This window comes from Empidonax traillii, unplaced genomic scaffold, assembly GCF_003031625.1.
Source record: "Empidonax traillii isolate 1590-97213 ecotype Southwest subspecies unplaced genomic scaffold, ASM303162v1 scaffold661:size936278, whole genome shotgun sequence".
NCBI lineage: Eukaryota > Metazoa > Chordata > Aves > Passeriformes > Tyrannidae > Empidonax > Empidonax traillii.
The window spans coordinates 174,336-196,355 of NW_020955854.1; the positions used below are offsets into that span (position 1 = coordinate 174,336).

Here is a 22,020-nt window from a genome sequence, read left to right on the forward strand (position 1 = left end):
TTTCTGTGTCACTGGATGCAGCTCCCTGCAGAAGGAGCTAGGTTAGATGTGCCAGCAATGCAGCTATGCCTAATGACAGCTGACCTAGCAACTGTGGCAGCTCCCCATTAGCAAGTAGAAGTTTCTCCAGAACGATTTTTTCAATAGGAACAGCTTAGAAAATGAAGTATATTAAGTATCTGCTTCAGTTTTGTTTTTAAGACTAGATTAAAAGGCAAGATACAATGGGTGAGTAATTTTAAAGATTATTGTATAATGGCAGAGATGTAATGGAAGTCTCATTAGGGCTCTCTTTTCTCCACATAGTATTTTTCAAAAGAGATGATCTATTTCTTGATGGGAGACCTTTCTATTATGGAGGAAATTATGTAACTTTCTCTTTGATAGCAGAAAAGACCAAAATTGTTACCTACTCTCCATTAAAATTGTCATTTTACAGCTCACCTCCTCACAGAAAGACCTTGAATAGGGTTGGTATTATTCCCAGACAGCAAGAGAAAAAAGTAATTGGTACCAGCATATTGTCTGAATGTTAATAATATTTCAGTTTTACCTTTGTTGAAAATATAATTTACTCCCACCATAAATTAGAAGGGAGGAGATTTGGCACAATCACAGGCTTACTGTGATTCTATGTAATACTTTTTAGCTCAAAACCATTTTACATTATTTAGTCTTACGGAGGATTGTCTCCTACACTATAATAGATGGCAGTTTTAGATGACAAGATTTTAAAGCCCCAGACATGGGATATCATTTATCTAGGAGTGAAATGGGATGAGCTGCAGAAGATACTGCATCACAGATGGGACCTATGGGGTCAGGCTCTGGGCTTTGCAGAAGAATCTTTGCACTAGGCATAAACAGAGGTAGTTTTACAGGGAGAGGGCACAGGAACTGCTGGAGCTATTCATGATTAGAAGCCAAGAAAAAGGTGTATTTTGAGTTACTGCCAATGAAATAAGTACTACTTTTCTGCTCCAGCACTGAACTAGAACTGCTTGACCTTAGGATTAGAGGTGGGTGGGATGGGGTGGGACAAGGTACTGTGATGTTGCTCTCCTGTGAACACCACATCTCTTTCATGCAGTCAACCAAATGATGTGGGTTGGGTTTTTTCCTCCAGCTACAGTACATTCTCTGCATATTACACTGAAGTTTTTCTTGACCAAAAGTGGGACAATTTCAGTCGTGGCTAGATCCTAAAGAGAACCAAAAAATATTCTGGTTTAGCTTCTCCTGTTGCATCGTGGTAGTGTATGCAGCAGTAGTAGGAAAAATGTCTTTCGTCTCCCTCGCATTTCACCTCCCAAAAGAGCAACCACTGTTTACACTATGCAGAACATACTGTTTTTTTCCATACATATCTCCTTTTCTCTTCTGATAGTTTTTTAAGAGCTCATTTAAACTGCTTCTTCCTTTTCACAGGGCTGAGATATTTATGCATTATAAAAGTTTTGTCTACAACAGAGGTTGATTTTACTACCTACATTCATTGTTCCCAACCCTGTATTAGTGAGATGTTCCAGGAGAAATCTTAACAGATACTGACAGATTGCCTGGGAGAAAGTGGTATCATCTACTGGAATAAATGAAATTGCAATATACTCCCAAAATTTTAATTTTTGCAGAGTTAAATAGGATAATTCTTGCTTGTGGAAAATTGTGTATGTACTTTTCAGAACAGACAGATATAAGAAATGTGTTTGAAAAACAGAAAGAACAGAGCAGAGTATCCATTTGCCCAGCCTTCCACCAGTAACCCTTCCTGCTCCAAAGGTGGGGATGGCTGTTGTGAATGCGTTGAGCATTGCTGGGAAAGGGTAACCACAGTAACTCCAACTGGCAGAACAAACAGGGTGTATTTAGTGTTTCTTATGCATTCTACAGAATTGTAGGCAGGTGCCTCACAGGTCCGGTAGGGCACACATATTCAAGCAATCCACATCAGGTACTTGGTGGGATATGTAGCTGTGCATTTCAAGGGCATAGGTAATTCAAGATAATTGAAACATCAACAGGAGCACGTGTCTTTCTCTTCACTGCACTTGATTTGTGGATAATTGGTTTCTCTTTGCATAATATATATATAGGTCATGAATTGATGACAAGCAGTTGTTGAAAGTATTTGCAGCTCTGGAAAAATAAAGTGCTTCCACTGTTCTTGTTTATTGTTTGATGAAAAATATGTCATTTTGCTTGAGGAGTTTATTTTTGGAGTCCAGAGAACAGCTTAATCACTTTAGGAGGCTAATTTATGAAACCACTGTAAAATATCATAGTCTATAGAGTAACTTGGGTACAACATGGCTCATAGAATTAAACAGTATTTAAGCATAAAATTAAGCTCAGAGAACTTTCCAGTAATAATCTGTATAAGTCAAAGTTTCCAGGCACTAACAATTATGAATTTACCACTATGGTAAAAATGAATTTGACTGCTTACAAATAATGAAAATAACCATAGGGGTTAAAGATGTATGGCTTTCTGATGGGTCCATTTGGTAGAGAGAAAGTTAACTGTGTGCAGTTATCTTGCTTTTTTTGGTACTCAAGCAGGTGTTGGTCAGTGTAGACAAATCCCTTGTCTGCCTGAGCTGACTGTGCCTCTATAAATCCATTGCTACCACAGCTGGAACTGCTGAGATCTCCAGTGCCTTTATCTGGCTACTGCTAACCACTTTGTTGTTGCACATTCCCTGCAAGGAGAGGGCCAGTGAGTATTTTCAGAGTATTTCTATGACAGATGAAAGGAGGGCCTGTGTTCATGTGTGCTGTAACAGTTGCCTGGGAGCCCCCGGTGGTCCAGGGGAAAATTCACTGCACTGTCACTGCAGAGACCCGGGTTCGATTCCCGGTCGGGGCGCCTCCCCGGGCAGATGGAGCTCGCTAGCCCTGTAAGGCAATCCATCTACGTCCTGAGGACCTCACTGCCACCGTCCAAGCGTGCTTGGCCCCGGCAGATGAACCTCAGGATTAAAGGGTGAGCTCAGTTCCGCGCACACTGTGTCTCACCTAAAAAATCCAATGCGCAGGCTGGAAGGTGGAAAGACCTTCCCCGGTTCTTCGTTCGCGAAGAGACTGGCCATTAACAGTTGCCTGAACAGTCTAGAGATTTCTGTCCTACCAGGCAGAGCTTCTAGCTTAGCTCTCAGAGACAGAAAGCCTTGCTAGAATGGTACCTACCCCTCCTGAGCTAAGGAGCCTCTGTGCACATCACCACTCTAATGTTAGCTTCTTGGTTGCTGGTTTCAAGGCAATCATTTCACCATTACTAGTTGGGGGATGTGCTCCCTCTAGCTGTCATCTGCTCAGTCAGGCTGTTTGGGTTCCCAGCATGAGCCTGCAGATCCCTTCGTGCAGCTAAGAGGCGTTGCTCCTAGAAGTGAATAGTAATTATGATCTACTCTGGATTTGGCTCGTTGAGCTCCCAACTGTAAAATAAAGATTTTTATCTGTGTAGTAGGCAGGTTGTGAAAATACCTACAGTTGTGTATTATCCAGCATTCCAATACTATACTAGTCTCCAACAAGCAAAAGCAATGCTGTTTATGATTTTTTTTAGGATACCACTTCTTAGGTCTTTGTGACTTCAAGTAATTGCTGACAGTCAGGATCACGTACGAGCTTTAGGCTTTTCAGAGAGTTTTTAATAGCTAGTTCACCACTATCTGGAATCTCTTTCCTCTCCCTTGGAATTACACTGATCCAGGCTCAAAGTAAACAGAATTGGCTATAATGTCATGACTACGTCCAGTGTGATTTTAGACTATCAATAACTAACAAAAAGTTTATCACAAGACTCTCTAGGTTGATAGGCAGAAGAGATCATGGCTAACAGGAGCTGAGAAAAAATATGATTTCTTCATTTAGATGAGTTAAATCCAGAGAGCAAATTTAGAGTAAATTAATGCATTTATGATGGATGTGCAAGCCAACTCCAGTGGGGACATAAACCCAAAGTTGTTAATTGCATTTCAGTTGCCAGATGATTGCAAATCGGGTGTAAATATTCGATAGTGTTGCAGTGCAACTGGTGCTAAGTATCAGTTTGTATGCTTGGGCACTCATCAGTTGTTAAAAACAAACTATTTGCATGTGAGGGCAAACAAGTGTGATGAGGATTGAGTTGACAGGATTCAGCAGGATGAAAATTAAGTATCTCAGACATCAGTTTTGGTTTCTCTCACAACACTCCTATTTTTTCCAACAAGGTTAGGTGTAAGGGCTATTCCTTCTCCACCATCTGTGGAGAGTATGCCTCATTGTGTCAGAAGCTTAATCTGAGCCTTATGGAGCGTCAGATAAGTAACTGCAACTGTTTGGGGCTAGCTTCTGACAAATAGCCCATACAACTATTTACAGAAATAACCGAGGGTTTTTCTGTTCTGTGGAAGTACCATTCCTGTTCAGCAATGGAGAAAGAGTTAGGTACCACTTTGATTACTGTGTGAATATCTCTTGTCAATACTCTAGTGAAAGAGGATGTCGTGCAGACCTAGAAAACTCTTCTGAAGTCCTTTCTGCTAATTGAAAAGTGTTCCACAGTGACTATAGGATTGGGAATATGTGTCTGGTTTTGTTCTGAAAAAAAGTAAGTCAGTGGCTTGATCATGAGTATAGTTGATGTTAGAATAAATATTGAAGTTGGAAAGAAAACTAAGACTATTGCTAGGATATTTCTTAGACTTTAGAACAGCTGGGTTTTCCTCCACTCTAAGGGGTTGGGTTTTTTTGTGTCATGTTTGTAAATAACGTTCTGTACACAAGCACAGAAGTTCTTTTTCTTAAAGAAAAAGAATTCAGTAAATTATTTTTGGGATTACAAGAACCAAGAAGCTCACACCGTGTAAAATATTCTGTAGTCTGTGTAAATACATTTTTTGTATTTATACCTAAGGAGCAGGCCAGGTTTCCCTGAGGCTCAAAGACAGTGGTGGAAACCCTGAGTTGGAGACAGCATTTTTGAATACAACAGCGTGGTCACTCAGATCTTCCTGGCTGATGGTGTTCTTATAATATTATATTCATCTTTCTTCTAGTGTTTTACAGTTTTTGGTATAGAGACTGTAGAAGTCCTAAAAGTTCAAACTCTAGTCTTGCTACTCTTGCAATTGGTACCAGTCTTGAGATTGGTACAAAGGTTCACCCATCCTGGGCATTTATACATTCTGGGGAGACAGGTGTTTCTCTTTGGGGACATCTTCTCTGTCCATCTCATTTAAGAGAATTTTTACCATTCCCAGAGGAAACAGTGTGTAAATAATAGATCAGATCCAAATCATCATAGTGGCCATGTTATTTCCCCTTCACAGCCCTTGAAATTTTATTGTCTTCTGAAAGAAAACATCAGTTGACTCACAGCATATTCAAACCATCAAAAATTCACAACACAGGCAAAACTATTTGCAGAATATTTTTTTCCCCTGGGTGGATCGTTCATACTCACCCCTCTCTCCGCAGCTTCTGCCATGATCAGCTGTTGAATTTTGAAGGTTTCCTTAATTGTAATCCACAAAACCATTCCAGTGGAAGGACGGTTCTTCTCTGCCAAGGCTGGCAAAAGAAAATATGTAAAATCAATGTTTTATTGATCCTGCCACTCTCCAACGCTGTCATACTTAAAGTAGCTTTAAGATGGGCAAGATTTCATCCACAATACTGTGGGCAATTTACTACATAATTTTTTTACAGCCATGTTTTATGTGATGACCAAACAATTCTCTCTTCTTCTGGACCCTGGGCAAGGTATCCTCTTGTCAGTCAATAATAACTCCAAATCAGTGATGTACATAGTTCAGCATAACTTAATCAATGCTCGTTTTAAATTAAATATTTTAAAATAATTTTAAAAGCTTAATTATCCTCCATTACTACCAAATGTGTACTGGTAGAAAAGGTACAGAAATGCAGGAATGCTGTCTTCATTTGGACTGGTAATGATCATGCTAATTTGATCCTTTTCTGTGCAGTGTGGTACATTACCTCTTTCCATCATTTCATTACACGATCTGCACCTGCTGCTAAATCATTATATTTGCAGCAAATCGTGGTACTAGTCTGCTTTGTATTTCACTGTGAAAACTGTAGTTCTCTTGACAAAATGCTGCTCCTAGACAGTCTATTTGCAGCTAGCATCTTTCAGTGGGAGGCCTGCTAACTTCGCTTGCTTTTCTCTGTTTTTACACAAGTGGTGGGCTGTAGACTCATTGACAGAGTCAATTTTTTCATTATCAGCATATGCAGCTGTTTGAATACTAATTATTCCCTCATTTTTGTCCATTTTCTGCTCATTGTCAAAGAAGCTAAGGTGTTTTGTCGAAAGTCCAGATTAGAGGTCAATTTTGCACGACAATTATTGTTTAAATAAAACATCACATAACAAAACGACTTCCTGGGAACATACATGTCTTGTATAATTACCTTTGGGCAAAATTAGGCTGCAAAAGTAAATCTGAACGGCAGAGTTGTTAGAAATCTCCTGAAAGTGTTTTAATATTTATAGTAGTTCTTAAAAAGGAAAGTCCAGCAGTTTTAGCAACACTTGCTTTGCATAGCTTACTTACCCCACAGTCAGAGACCACCTTTGCAGTTTATCAGGTGAAAAAACATTTCCCTAAAGGAAATGAACCCAGTGTAGTCTTTACTATGCAGCTTGTGTGAAAGCTTATAGGCTGCAAAGCAGAAGACAATAGCCTTAGCTGTGCCTTTGAGGCACTGCTTGTCACACAATCCAACTCTGAGGCAAGCAGCTCCAAGGCAGCAGAACAGGCACAAAACTTATTTCCCACACAAGCTGCGGGGAGTTGTGAGTTGCTGGTGATTTTCTCTGCCCAAACCAGTAATCTGGATTTAAAAAAATAAATAAATCTAATTATCTTACGTTTTATGCTTTATCTGAAAGCCAAGACTTACCTAGGGAGAGGTGAACGTGGCACAGTGCAGTCACTTCCCATCGGCAGTGACTCCAAAGTTTGGTCCCTTCAGCTGCTGCTCTCTCTGTGAGGCTCTCACTCTTGGCAGTGCTTAGAATATCTTTTACATCCTCACTAAGCAAGAGATTTCACTGGAACTGCCTCCAGTTGCTGGCCTCTGACAGACAGCAGGACAACCCTTGGCAGAGCCAAGGATGATTTGCCTTCGGTTCCCCGTGACATTCCTCCAGCAGATGAGTCGCCAGCTTTGTGAGCACTGCAGACTGATGGGTTCACATGCCTGGCTCTTGCCTGCACACTACTCTGAGAGCTCCTGGTAAAATTGCAGGTATCACTTATCTGGGTGTTTTAGGCTCTCTGCTGTTTGCCTCTGACCAGCTCACATTTTTCTGTGAGGAGCTCACTGAAGATGCACGGCAGGGTGTCCCTCCCAGGATGGGCTCCCAGCTGAAATGTCCCTAACTCCTGTGTTCAGAAAGGTGTGAAAATTGTCCTGGAGTTCACCCATGTGTAACCCTTAGTGTCTGCCTCTTCCTCAATGTCACCCTGTGCTTCTGTGCAGGGGTGAGTTTGTGCTTCAGGTGAAGAGGGGCTTGTCTGCCAGCTGAACTTCTGGTAGCCTGATGAGGTGTTACAGTGAGTGTGACGTGTGAGTTTAAACCCAGAGATGACTATGCTAAACCTTTTCTATGCAGTTAGTGTAATAAAGTGTACAAATGCAGATTCGCATTTCCGAAGACAAACAGAGGCTGCATCGCCTCTCTCCCTCATTTGATTATGTGGCTTGCCACTGTTGCTAATGGATTACATTTGCAGCTATTACCAATTGCTCTTAGATATAATTTAGTCTTGTTAGATACAGAGAGAAAATAAAACAAAAGGCAATTTGTTATCAAATCATAATACCCTTACCGCATAAAACCTTTCTGATTATTACTTTTAAGTTAGTCAATAATGTGTTCTGATGCTATAATGTAAGTGGAAATGTGGCATCCAGGGTAATATGAGACAGCACATGTGCACAACAGACATTGTCTCATCTCTAAAACATTACTGTATCCCTACTGCCAGAAAAATAAGTTGATTTTCATAGAAATTCAAAGAAAAACTCTGATTCTTGTCAAGCTCTGAGCATTTTAACGTGTTTGAAGTTCTCTTGGCACTGCTTCTGCCTTAATAATAGACACAGTTTTCTGCAAGATAGGCAGATATGTAAGGCCGTATATTTCTGTATGCATATGTAGCTGTATATTTGCTTCCAAATTAGGGTTTTTTGTGTCCTTCTAACAGTAAACAGATTTTGCGTGGAATTAGATATTGTTTATGTAAATTTATAAAATCATATAATAACTAACAGGGCCTGTTAAACTAAACTGAGAGTTGGTGTGAGCCACTGTCACTGGGAGATGAGCTCCAAGCTGGGAGGGTGGGTAACATGGTAGGCAAAGGGTTTGACCTCCAGTGATAAAAGAAAAAAAACAAAGCTTGAGTTCATAGCAAGTTACCGGAGAAGCTTTTCAGAGTTCAGGCATAAAGCACTGAGCTGTGTTTATGTTGGGATCCTAAAGCAGTTTTTAGGTTGTGATTAGCTTTGGCTGGGATGAAGGTTAGGAGTTAGACTCAGTAAAACTGATTTATGCAAATCTAAAAAGTTATCTGAACTCCACCATAATCCTACTTGTAATTTCTACATGGCCTAGAAAAGATATGGGGCAAAACCATATTTGGGGAAAAGAAGTGGGGTGCAATGGCTGGAGCTCAAGTTGGGGCTTGAATTCACAGAGCTCCAGGGCAAAGGAGAGTGTCTGCAAGGGGAAACAGGACTGCTGACCTGTGTTTTGGCTGGCAAGCTGGGGGCAGGTGAGGAAATTCCATTGTGAAAGGATGGAGGTTATATTGTGATATATGCTGAATCAATGCTAAGGTGATGACTTGTTTCAGATTGACCTAAGAAATCATGCCAGACTTGGTTTCTGAGCCACCTTTTGCTCTGGTGCTTAATTGCAAAGCTGAGGAGAAAGATGAGTTTTAATGCTGTGATACAAGCTGGGATTTGCCTTTGCTAGTGCCAGTAAGTCTTGCTGACAAGTTGGTTACGCAGAGCTGGCCAGGCTCTGTTGGGTGTCAGTGCCAGTTTGTGTTACTGTGATGTTTGCATCTGGATCTGGATGGTGTTACTAGGTTAGGGGAAGCCTATTCTTGGCTTGTACTTAGAATTAAGGGTTTGCAAAACCAAGTGTAGAAAAACTCAGATGCAAGCCTGTTTTAACTCGTGATGACTGTCTCTGCACAAACGTATAATTAAAAGTTGGCCAATGATGGATATTTTTCAGGAGGCTGAAAAATTTCGGGTTCTTCAAATGCTCTTCAAATATAATTTTCTTCTTTGAATTTGCTTGGATCTTGGCAACAGCAGCACAGATGCTACCAATGTGCACTGAACACACTGACCTTTCAGCAATTTGCCTGTGTGTCAAGCAGTGTATCCCTCTGGGCCACAGGGAATCCCACGACGCTGGAAGCAAAACCAAGTAAAAGTAAAAAAAAATCAATGCTCTTGATTTCAAAGAACAGCAGAGACATAAGTCAGTCACAGAGACGTCATTTCTTACTACTCTCCCTGTCATATTCTGCCGTAATTTCATTGGAAATCAATTTTAAGTGCTATACTAGATGGGGCTTCTTCTGACTGTTTTTTCAAAGTCCTTTGATTTTTTTTTTTTTCCCCTGAAAGCTTTAAAAAAGGAACAAAGTTGGTGGCTGACTAGTGGTAACTGGCGAGTTAATTGAATGCCTGGCTCTGGAGGGAAGCAAAAAATTGCAGCTAACTATTGCCCGGTCACTGGAGAAACTGTCCAGCCTGATGGCCTCTGGTGATGGAGCTGCACAACCCCTGGGCAATAGTTGTTTCTAATACTGTTATCTAAAATTAAAATAAAAAAACACATAAAATTCTGTTGTAAAATACATGTGTTCTTTAAGTGTAAGTTATGGTAGACTTTGGTCTGTAAACACCGCTCTAATTACATGGCAAAGGAAGGTCTCATGGCTGAATCAGAGAACTCGAAGTCAAAAGGTCTAGGTTTCCACTTTTACCACAGACTTGCTCGGGAACTTTGGACAAGTCATTATTTTTGTGCCTCAATGTTCCAAACTATAGTGTAAAAGTATTTAAACTTTGAGATAAATGTACTATTTTTTGTAAAGGGGCCCTTAGAATAAAATGCTTTTCCTGAGTCTGCCAACATCCATCTGGGATTGTGAGCCCTGGTGTGGGATAGATCACTTTCTTACCAGAAAACAGGTACTTTTCTCTACTTTTGCCCTGACGTTGTGCAGAAATAGAAGGAAAAAGATCAAAACCACTATGTATAATCTGCAGCAGTTTATAATCCACTGTAGTTTTGTTTCATTAGAATCTGTTAGATAGATTTCATTATGTTTTGGGAAGTCAATGAGTCACTTCACTTGTGATGAGTGGATCTTTGTGCATTAAATTATTGCCTCCTATTATGTCATATGCACATCATTTGAAGTAGCTCTGCCTAATTTGCTTTATCATTAATCATTACAAGTAAAAATTAAGGAAGAAGTTAAGGAGGATTTATCATGCACATGGAGTGTAAGGCTTTATTGATAGACTGAAGGATGATGCCTGTTAAATGCTTGCCTTCGCTAAGTAATATAAAGCAGCTTGCCAAGGGCAAGCTCCAAAGGAATCACAAATCTACAGATTTGTTTTTTTAAAGTGTAATCAGTCAGAGGCCACTCTGTGGTCACTTGTAGGTGAATCAACAAAGAACAGCACTTGATTCCTCAAGGACTTGTAGAGGAGAAAAACCTGTCAAAATCAGCCCGCTACTTTGAAGAACTGCAAAGAGCACAATGCTCAGGGAGAGAAGGAAGATGTCCTCAGATCTGTGTGATGAAGTCCTGCTTCCTCACTGATCTCAATTGTGTAACTAGAGGCTTGGTTTATACAGCATATGAAATTCTGTCTTTAAAGCAAATTTTCAACAAAGACTCTTGAAGACTTGAGATTTTTTGCATGTTTGAATAGTACAGAAATCATGAACGTTTTCTGGGAGTTGGTAACATGAGAATACATTTTTAAGTTGTGCTTGTCCAGCAGAGATGATTTTGGAAAACAAACCTGACCACTTACCATCAGTGTTCATAGAGAGAAAAGATTGTTTCTTAGGGTTTTACTTTTCTTTTAAAAATTGCCTTATGGCACAAAAATGGCTTGAATGGCTTTTCTGGGATAGTGTAAGAAGGCAACCTTTTTGACTTTGCATCTTTGCGGAGGGTCAGGTTGAAGAACCTCACTGTGCTGAGCGAATGTTTGTGGGAACAGAGCTCCAGGGAAAATGAGTTTTAAGGCATGTTCAGTAATGAGTATATGGAAATTCTTCTTCTCCAGCTATCTCAGCCAACTTTACTTTCTAGGATCTTTGAGGAAGGCAGTGGTGCATTCACCATCCCTTATGGTACTGTCAAGTGCACTGCTGGCGCTACAGGAAACCCTCAAGGTGACCACTGTGTTAAACAGCAGAATTGCCAAGCCAGGCTGATAATCAACACCCACTTCTTTTCTCTGCACAGGTCCATGCAGCACCTGTGCTTTCCAGGCTTGAGCACCAGTGAGTTTAATCAGCTCTTGAGTTGGGAGACAGGTGGTGACAAGCGGTGTTCCTCAAGGGCTGGTGTTGTGAGTGGTGCTGTTTACATCTTTGTCAGTGACTTGGACAGTGGGATTGAGTGCACCCTCAGAAAGTCTGATGATGACAGCAAGCTGAGTGGTGCAATTGACACACTGGAAGGAAGGGATGTCATCCAGAGGGACTATTGCATCCAGGTCTAGGGCCCACGACATAAGAAAGACGTGAACGGGGTGGAGCAAGTCCAGAGGAGGGCCATGAAGCTGATCAGAGGCTGGAGCACCTCTTCCGTGGAGACAGGTTGAGAGAGTTTTGGCTGCTCAAAACTGGAGAAGAGAGAGCTCAGGAGAGAACCTATAGCAGCCTTCCAGCACCTAAAGGGTGCCTGAAGAGAGCTGAAGAGGGACTTTATACAAGGACATGGAGTGATAAGCCAAGGGACAACAGCTTTAAACTGAAAGAGAGTAGGTTTAGATTAGATGTTAGGAAGAAATTCTTTACTGTGAAGACGGTCAGTCACTGGCACAGTGATGTTCAGAGATGTTGTGGCTGCTCCACCCCAGGAAATGTAAAGGCCAGGTCAGATGTGGCTCTAAGTAACCTGGTCTATTGGACTGTGTTCCTGCCAATGGCAGGAGGTGGAACTAGATGATCTTGAGGATCTCTTTCAACCCAAACCCTTCAATGACTGTATATGTTTCACTCTTGCATTGGCATAAGTGGGTTTTCTGGGCTCAAATTTGACCAGTGGTGAATGATAGCCTGGGTAGCCTCTGAGTGCCAAAATATATTTAAAGCAAATGATTCTTTCAATATGTGTTACTATTTGCATGTTTAACTGGGGCAGATGTTGACACAATGTTGTGTCATGTGAAATGAACGTTGTTCATTGTGAAAGAAAAGTAGTTCATGACAAGAATACTGAAAACCAGAAGCAAATACTTACCTATTCCTACTGAAGAATATAATTTGGGTCACCCTCTGTCATAAGGAAATCAAAGCCTTACAAGCAAAAAGGAGAATGTATTTAAAAAATAGCTATAATCTACATTTTCTTTATTTCACTGAAGCAGACTGACAGAATGTGATCATGACAGTGAAACAAGAACCAGTGGAATTAAATTATGTTTCTCCTGGAGCTGTTTTACTCCTCTCACCACACAGTCACTAGGGAAACTGAGGAATGGTTATGAGCCAGGCAAACATCAAGGTTTTCAAATAGCTTTACATGCAGAACCAATATTTTTCTCTCTGAGTTATATCCAGATTATATTCCCCTGTAGGAGGGACAGAAAATAAACTGAACTCTGGTCAAAAGTACATTACAAATTTGTCATTGACAAAAGGTGCCTTTCATTTACACAGGCTTATCACTGTAAGTTTTCTGTGACTCAGCGAACTGCGGGGTTTGGCTCTCAGAATTAAATAGCCTCTTGTGGCACAATGCAAGAGTTCAGTGTGCTTTCACTTAGTATTATCAGAAACTGAAAGTCAATAAAATTTATAGAAGCAAAATTTTCCAGCCTGGACATGACCTTGCTGTAGAAAGTTGTACATTCAGCAGTGCCAGCTACAGTGTCTCATTGTTCAGAGGTTGAGTCTTCACTGTGGTTTGTATCTAGGCTATCTTTTGTACAGGAGGAAAAACGTGGATTTTCATGTCCTGTGATGTGGTGCAATTTAAACTAGATTATACATTACAAAACCACTGTGTTCTGAATTGGTCTCTCCATCTTGCTTTATCGAGAAATGCAAGGCAACAACTCTCCATAAGAATTGCAAAAAGAGATAATTTTCATTTCTGCTGAGGAAGTAAGGCAAAGCTTTAGAGTGCAGAAAGCTGGCTTATTTTTCTGGACATCCTGTGTATTGCTTTCTAACTAATGGAATAAGTTCCATTCCTTTATTACGAGCCCAGTCCTTAAGTTCACGAAGACATTTGCTAATTTTTCTGAAAATACTCTGGAGAATTAAAACTGGAATTTAAATTCCTATTCATTGGTTACACAGCTTAGAGAGTGCATATCTTTTCGCTTCAACAGTCTAATGAAACAGACACTGCGTGGCCTCACTTTGGGCTTTATGTCATTGACTGTGGCTAACTGATGAGGTTTCTAAAGCTTCCCACCACCTGGATGCTCTGTGCTCTCACTGTTCTGTTCTTTTTCTTTCTCAATAGGATGATTCCTCTCTTGTTAATAAAATCATTACTCCTTTGTTTTCAGTAAACCTGATACATTACTCACAAATCAATTGGCAAAAAACATCATGTGTGTTTCTGCTGTAGAAACACTGCAGTGGCTGCTAGTGTTCTGCTCTATGTTTTGGAACCTTTCCCATAAAGAATTTAATTATGTTTTCTTTTTCCCTGATTACCTTCACTCTTATCTCAATCATTTTTTCTGGCTGCTTCCCCTGTCTGTATAAAGTAGATAGCAGCATAATCCTTAAGCAGGCAACAGTGATATATGCTGATAAAGGATGACTTATTTTGTAAATATTGAACTTTGGTCCTGAAATGCATTGTGGTTAAAAACCGTACTGTTAGATATTGGCAGACAATACTTGCCATCAAAAATCAGACAAAGATAAGAATTAAAAAAAGTTGGCACCTGCTTGTAAGTTCATTTGAAAAGCCCCCAAAATAAAGTGGGCCTTCAAGTAGGTAAGCACATAATTTCAGTGAATAATAAAGGCAATTAATACACATGTGCAAAACTACCTTCCTGAAGTCATAGCTGTTGCAGCAATTAACTTATTACCGCCTCAAACCAAAGCAAACCAGACCTGGTTTGATACTGTCTCGTGGAGAAAATAAATCTTATTTTACTGATAAGACTGAGTGGAAAAATAGGGCCCCAGAACACAAAATAAACACCTTCTACTGAAAAACATTATCAGATGCATCAGTTCACTCAGGGCCGTTCATGTTCAGCGGCACTATGCCATTTTATTGTTACTTTGTTTTTTATGTAGCTATGCTGGGTTTGGCAATGGAAAATCAAAATTCTATGTAGAAATACAAACCCATCATTTATGTGCATGCTTCAGGAAGCCTCAATTTCATGTCTGAAGATCTGGGATAATGGTACCCAACAAAGCAGCTGCTTTCTCAGTTAGTGATCTTGTCTACATTTTGAGAGGCAGGACAGTAGTTCTATGGGCTAAGCTCTACGTAAATATTATCACCTGGAGACTTGCTAAAATATTATATCTTTCTGCTTCCTCACTGGACTGATGAAAGACACCCTGGTTTGAGACCACTCATTGCTTTCTAGCCCATTTCATCTTTTAATATGAACAACCCAAGGTTCTGCATATTCACGCGCTTCTAACAAAAGTGGTGTGGACAAGATTCTTAATGCTGATAACATAAAAAGCTTCTCTCCATTAAAATTTGCCTGTATTGGCAAAACCTTGCTTCCACATGCCCTGCTTTTGACAGCACTGTAACCCTACTCCTGTTTAATCTCATGCAAGAAAGCAGAGCTGGAATGCATGAAAAGGAAAAGCACATTGATATTCATCTGTGTGAAAGTGCCAAGATGTACTCTGAGATCTGCATTCATGGAACTGTGCTGATAATCAGAGCATTGGGATCAGTTAGAAGGCCTGATTTTATTTTTAATAAATCTCAGCTAAGTAGAAAAATGAACTCTTTAGGCCTCCTATAAAAAGGTACCTTAATTTACAAAGATGACGGGTTGAGCGTATGAGCTTAACAGTGTGACTGGAGTACAGTTGCACCTGAGAGAAGGATATTACTTCTGGGAACCACAGCTGTCTGCACACTTTGGAGTTATTTCCTCATCACCATTCTGGAGTATTGCTTGTCCAGGAGGAAAAATAGCAGATATATCAGGCCCTCAGCATCCACGAACAGAAATATTAGTGCGTAAGACATTAAGGGAAAAATAAAGTTATAAACAAGTTAGTCATATTAACACCACATCTACCATTGTTATCTATTTTCATTAATGAAGAAAACAAAAAAAAATTAATTCATTTCTATAAACTTCCATTAGGGTGTCATTAACAGAGAACTCCTAGCAGGAGATCCAGCATGACATGAAACAATAAGAATGTTTCAATTCAAAAGAACATTGGAAGATAAGGTTCCTCTCACAGAGAGTTTGGTAGCTAAAATATAGCCCTCTGTACTGAAGTGAGCCACTGGCTACAGAAGGAAAAAATAAACCTTAGAAATACAATTCATATGACCCAATTTTAGACCTCAGCTATAGAGAAGATAAATTGTATTGACTAATGTGAATAACTCAGATGAAGATACAGACTTTGTGGCCTTCTTAAATCGGCATTTGTGTAGATGAGTTTCCAGAGCCACATTTAGTAAATAAGTTGCTTTTAAAAGCTTTGTAAATATTAATAACCCCTCATAATTACGGTTATGAGGGCAGTATATTGATGGTTTTCCCCAATTTCCTGTGCTATGCTTCAAAAAGAATTGAAATGAAAACACCACAGGACCAGTTCTTGCAACAGCCCTAAACAGGGAAGCTTGAGCTCCTTTAGCTCCTACTGCTGAGCTGCTGATGGTAAACGAGAGGCCTGTGAGAGAGGAGTGCTGTTGATGCCGTTCCTTGGAGAACAGTGAGGGGGAGGATGTGTGAAGTGAGAACAGGGGTATTTTTTGGGTGTGGCCTCCTGTGGGCCTTGGGCACCTTTGAGGGGCTTGAAAGGGAAAAGAGCTTTGTTAGAGAGAGAAGTGAGGCAGAGTGTTGGCTGTGGCAGGTGTGGGTGTGCACAGGTTGTGCTGCAGTGGATTGAAAGGGAGAGGAGCGGGACTGACGGTTGTGCAGTATCCAGCAGGGGAGGGGAAGGGAGAGGAGGGGAGGTTTTTTAGGAGGTGCTTATAAGGGGATCTACAAATGACACACACTGTGATTCAGTGACAGTGCTGATGCTCTGGCATGGCAAGACTTGGAGAGTAAATGCCACTTCAAAATCAGTCTGCTTAAGAACGGGAGAACCACTGGGGCAATTTAGAAGGCACTTAGTATCCAGCTGCCTTATTTAACACAGGATCACCTCAAATGCATCTTTCTTTCTGCATTCCAAATTGTGCAGCACGGGAGGCTGTGTCAGGAGACTGTGTTCTCAGATCTCTGTGTCCTTGGTGGAAGGAGATGGGGCAATTGCCTTTAGTGTAGCTAGAGTGACTCAGAGCAATGAAGCCTAAAGAAGGGCTTGTGACCTAAAGAAAAGCTTGAACTTAGCAGTAAACTGACTCAGTGCCTCTGCATGAATTGAGCATTGCTCTACATCTTGGCCCTAGATTTTAAATCTCACTGTCACTAACTTCCTATGCAATTATACGTCTTGACTGAACAGGCCTTGCTGAAAACAGAGAGACAAGCTAACATAAACACCTGTATTGCCATATTAGTTTAGAACAAATTTTTTTTGTCCAGTATAGTGTCTGCCAGTGGCCAAGGCAAGAGCATAAAAAATGGGGAAATATTTAGTGATCCTTTGAACTCCTTTCCCATTCAGGCAATCATTGGATTAGGAACTCCTGGTATGGAGCACACAGATTATTGTGTTTAATAGTCTTTTATGGACCTGTTTCCAATCATTGTGTTTAATCCCTTTTTTCAGATCCAATTGTATATTTGACCCGCACAAAGTCCTGTGTAATATTATGGTGCACGAAACAGCTTTCCTGTTCCATCAGCATCCGCTGGTTAAATCCCCACTACTTTTTCTGCTACAAGAACAGTGTACAACTACTCCCTGTGTGTTTTGCCTGTGTTGTTGCTGGTTTTATAAATCTGTCTTGCATACCTTCAACCCCTTTTCAAGCTGCAGTGCCTGATCCATTTAGTACATCCTTTAGGGAAACTGTTTCATATCCTTGTATGCTTTTGAATGCTGTGATGTGGGGTGCATATATGAAAGAATCCTGGTTTTCCGAATTAAGAGTGTTGTGTAACAGCAAGAGAACAGGTTTTGTTGCAGGTTTCAGTTTTTGGCAGGGGCAAAACATTTGTGCAGCTCATTCATCACAGTGCATTGTATCTTACTGTGGTCTGTGAAGCTCTTACTGGTAGCAAGGTGTGACAGCTATTAAATGCCAAGTTTGGAGGCAAAGATGTTAGTGAATCTATTAGAAGAGTTCTCTTATAGCCTGGGGAACAAACACAATAAGGAGTATTTTCTATGAGATTCTTCGAAGTGTCAGTAGTTACGTAGTAATATATGATTGTTTTGGCCTGATATTTATCATTCTGAATGTACAATTTTATACAAATTTTAGAGAAGTAAAATATTTTTGTCCCTTGATAAAGAAGCCCATTTCACAATCAGAAAATGTGGTTAGAACTGTGAATGAGTATTAGAACCATCTCTAACAGAGCAAGTCTCTCTTAAAAATTTGTGTGACTTTGGGGAAGATTTCTTCTTATCTGTTGTAACTAGACTTATATGCTTTGTCCTACTCTCCTTCTCTACTGTAGGACTTTGCTCCAGTGTTATCCTTTTCACTTAATTTTTCCTATCACCAATACTTTATTTTAAACAGTGGAATAAAGTCAGAGCTAGCTATTAAACTCTTTGTAAATATCTTTTCCACCTCAGAGGCAACATGAGGGTGTACATGTGGTCATGGCATTGCAACATTTTGTTTAGGAAGCTCACAAGAACATGGCAAATATTTCCTCTTGTCCTTATAGTTCTAAGTAATGAAACTTTTTATATGGGATTTATCAAAACCATGTAATGGTCTTGGGAATTTTAGTTCCATTTTAAAAACTAACTTGGTCACTCAGGAGTCTAATATACAAAAATAATCAGTAGAACTTCACCTTCCTAAATACTCTACTCACTCTGAAAATCAGTTTTACTTTTAGAACGAGTTAGGGGATTGAACAAACTTTTTACTCCATCCCACGTTCATGGCTTTGGTAATACAGCGAAGGAATTCCAAATAGTTTTCTGAATGCCACTTTTACAAAATAGCCCAAGGCCCAAACTGTCGGGATGCAAAGCAGATGGATCCAATGGCCTTTTTAAATAAAATGCTCCTGACATCAGATGTCTATGTTGTTAATGATGATATGATAATCGTAAAAGGCTAAAATGTGAGTTCCTTGTTTCTGACACCAGACAGCAAAAGGTTATTTGCCACTACAGAAGCTATTACTACTGATGTGTTTCCCATGCACTGTTTTACATACTTTACAAAACATTGTCCTAAAGGGAAATGTCTCTTCCTTGATTAGGATAGGTTTTGAGGAGACTTACAGAGTCTTTTGAAAATTCATTAATTAGGAGTGCAGCTCCAGATTTTTGAAATATATCCTTTTTATCCCTTACTTTTGCCTTTAGGGAAATAGCTGAATTAACACAAGTGACATGACTGGAGAGAATGCCACGTAATGAAGGGCTCTTTAATCAGCAGATTATTCTGGTGGGTTTTCCATCATTTCAAGAGTTAAAACCAAGATAGGATATTTTTCTCAAAGGTAATGAAAAATGTATGGCCTCCCTTACAAAGCTGATGATTATTTCCGCTGGCTTTGAAACTCACGAGTCCCTAGGATTCTTGTTCATGGTAAACAGCACTTGCAAACATGACTGTTATCCAGAGAGTTCAATCCCTGAGTCATCTGTGCATGTTGCTTTCTAAAAGCCCTCTCTGCACATCTGTTGTGTGGGAACTAACATCTATGCGTTATCACAGAATTGCTAGGGAGGAAAATAAATGTTGCCATAAAAGACTGCTATTGTAATATGCTTGATAAAAGTACCATTGCTGAGTAACCTAATTCATCTTGAGAGCAAAAGTAAGGAGTTCCTAAAGGTATCCAGAAGGAAAGCTTAAACAGAATAACACAAATTAGTCAGTTTTCTGATAAATATGACTTGTTTAATATGTTTAATATGACTAATTGATATGATCTTCATAGGTAAGAATAACTAACTAAAAAGAAATAAAAAGATACAAATAGGAAAAATTTTATTATGCCATTTAGAAAGCAGAAAGAAGCAACACATTTTTTCACTTGGTCTGTTCAGCCTGGAGGAGACTGAGGGGAGACCTCATTGCAGTCTACAATTTCCTTGTGAGGGGAAGAAAAAGGGCAGACATTGATCTCTATTGAGCCACACAGATGCTCTGCCATGTCCTTACTGGTGACAGGCTGTTGAGGATGTGCACAGAAAAGATTGAATTTCCTGTTTGCTAGCACATCAGGACACCAAGACGATTTTATGTCTGTTCTCTAAAGCTGGATCTGTCTTTTAATTTAGTCACACATCCAAGCCATCTCTGCACTTTGCAGCTTCTTGAACATCATATCTAAGATCAATTCTTTGCTCACTTACCAGATTACTGCAGCTTTTAGACAAATCCACAGGAGAGGGGCTTTAGGCAAATCCACAGGCAGACAAGGTGTTTCAGTGGATGAGGTTGGCTCCTCCATGGAGTCAGGCTGGGTTTGGGCAGCCAGGACCCATGGAATGACAAAGTGTGGGAACAGCCTGCAGTCCCAAATCTGCTCTCAGGGTGCCAACACTGTCTTTGCAGACAAACTTTTCCCATTTTACACTGTTTGATGGTGCTAATGTGCAATGCCTCCTGTGCAGTGCTGTTTAACAGGAGATTTTCACATCTCAACTCAGTTTCTTAATCACTTGTAGAAATTTTGAAAGCTCTGATGTTGCTATCAGTAAGGCAATTTTTATCTTGGGCTCAATTTAGACAATCATTTTGTGCAACAATGAATTGATGTGTCTGTTTAGTTAAAATAATATATTTTTATAGAGGAAAAATATTAACATAATTTAAGACTGATTTTAGTTCTCATGTTAATGCTATTTTCATTGTCAAATACTTTTGTCATATTGTCATTCAGCCAAACTCGAATTAGAAAAACATAATCAAAATACTATTAAGATTTATACTGGTGATGTGTTGATAATATAACCTTTAATTTTCAGAGATCTAAATGTTAATTTAGTTAAATGTAAGCAAAATGCCATTCCATTTGCAGCACATTAGGTGGTTTTGCTATAAGCTAATTTAATTTAGAGAGAGTTTGGTTTTTCCCCTGATTTTGATGAAGCATCTACAGTTAAATTAATATCCTGAACAATGCAAATTGAACAATTGGCAGTGAAATCCTAGATGCACATGCTGTTTCCCTGAACCTCTTAATGTACAGTTTCTGGTCTCCTGGGAGAGAGAGAATTTGCTGTGATTAAACGTTGCTGGAGGAAACCATTCAGAGACAAAAGGAGGAGTGGGTAACAGGCTCACATAGAAAGAAATGATGTGGAAAATGAAAGTTTTAGTTTTCCTTTTCTGTTTCATCCATCCAAGAGCAAGAAACCTCTCTCATTCATAGGTGGGTTTAAGGCATCTGATGCAAGTGACACACACCATCTAGCTTTGGGGAAGAGAGGATACAGAGCAATGAGAGGGCTTGGTGCAGTAGGCACATCCTCTGGTGCCCGAGTAGAGGGCAGTTGTGGAAGAGGCTGCAGCAGTGCTGCAGAGCTGCCTGATGTGTGCAGCTTCCCATAGGCTGGGTCTCCAGACCTATTTTTGAGTGGTCATCTAGCCGCCCCTCTCTTGTACCTACACTCTGGTTCCACACAATAAAACACATTCACAAATTCCAGGTTCACACAGGTCAATGATCTGAAGGAAAATATCCCCCTTTACTTTCAAACAAGAGCCCTTCAGCACAGCTGCGATTAACGAATAATTGAGGGAAAAAAAGAATTTTACGGGGAATTCACTAGAAGAGACAACTTACGTGTGTATACAAACAAGCAGTTTTTGTGTTGAACTGTGAGCATGCAGAGAATTATTTCATCTAACTGAATGTCAGTCCCTGAGCATCAGTGGTGGTGTCTAAGAATTTGTGGAGTTATTGTTGAAAACAGTTGGTTTAGTTTTGGGGCATTGTCCCCTGAGTTATGAATGCAAGTTCCATTTTAAGCTTCAGCCTTTAAAAATTGTTTCTGTATGGAACCTCCTATTTTAAAATCTTGTAACCTACAGATCTGCAGTGCTTTTGGTCCTGCTGTTGCAATCTGGATTGTGATCCACTGGGGCAAATACCTAAAAGAACTCCATTGAGCTGTACTGGTGCATGCTCTAATCCATCTTGTTTTCTTTATTATTCAATAACAGTTTTTGAGCAGCCCATTCTAGACTGTGTCTTACACAGGAACAGAACAATTGCAGTGTTCGAACTGTAATAATTCTGAATGAAAGATACATTTTCATTGTTGCTCCCAGGAATACCATGCTGTAACCTAATTTTCTCCCTGCAAAGCTCAGACGTTACCATGGGAGAAGAATAAGGGTCTTACTGACTCGTTTTGTGAATGAATGTCCTGGAAATACATTAACAAATCTGACTGCAGCTAGAAGATTCCCTATAGCTGTACAG

At 40.0% G+C, this 22,020-nt stretch overlaps 1 long non-coding RNA gene across 1 annotated transcript; it reads right to left on the reverse strand.

Annotated features, from left to right (window-relative positions):
* Positions 1-749: 749 nt before the first annotated feature.
* On the reverse strand, positions 750-21,888 carry LOC114065440. Its single transcript, XR_003572971.1, has 3 exons — positions 21,217-21,888; positions 7,608-7,611; positions 750-761 (listed from the first exon to the last, which is right to left on the reverse strand). It is a non-coding gene; the product is annotated as an uncharacterized LOC114065440 (long non-coding RNA).
* Between the last annotated feature and the right edge of the window lie 132 nt (positions 21,889-22,020).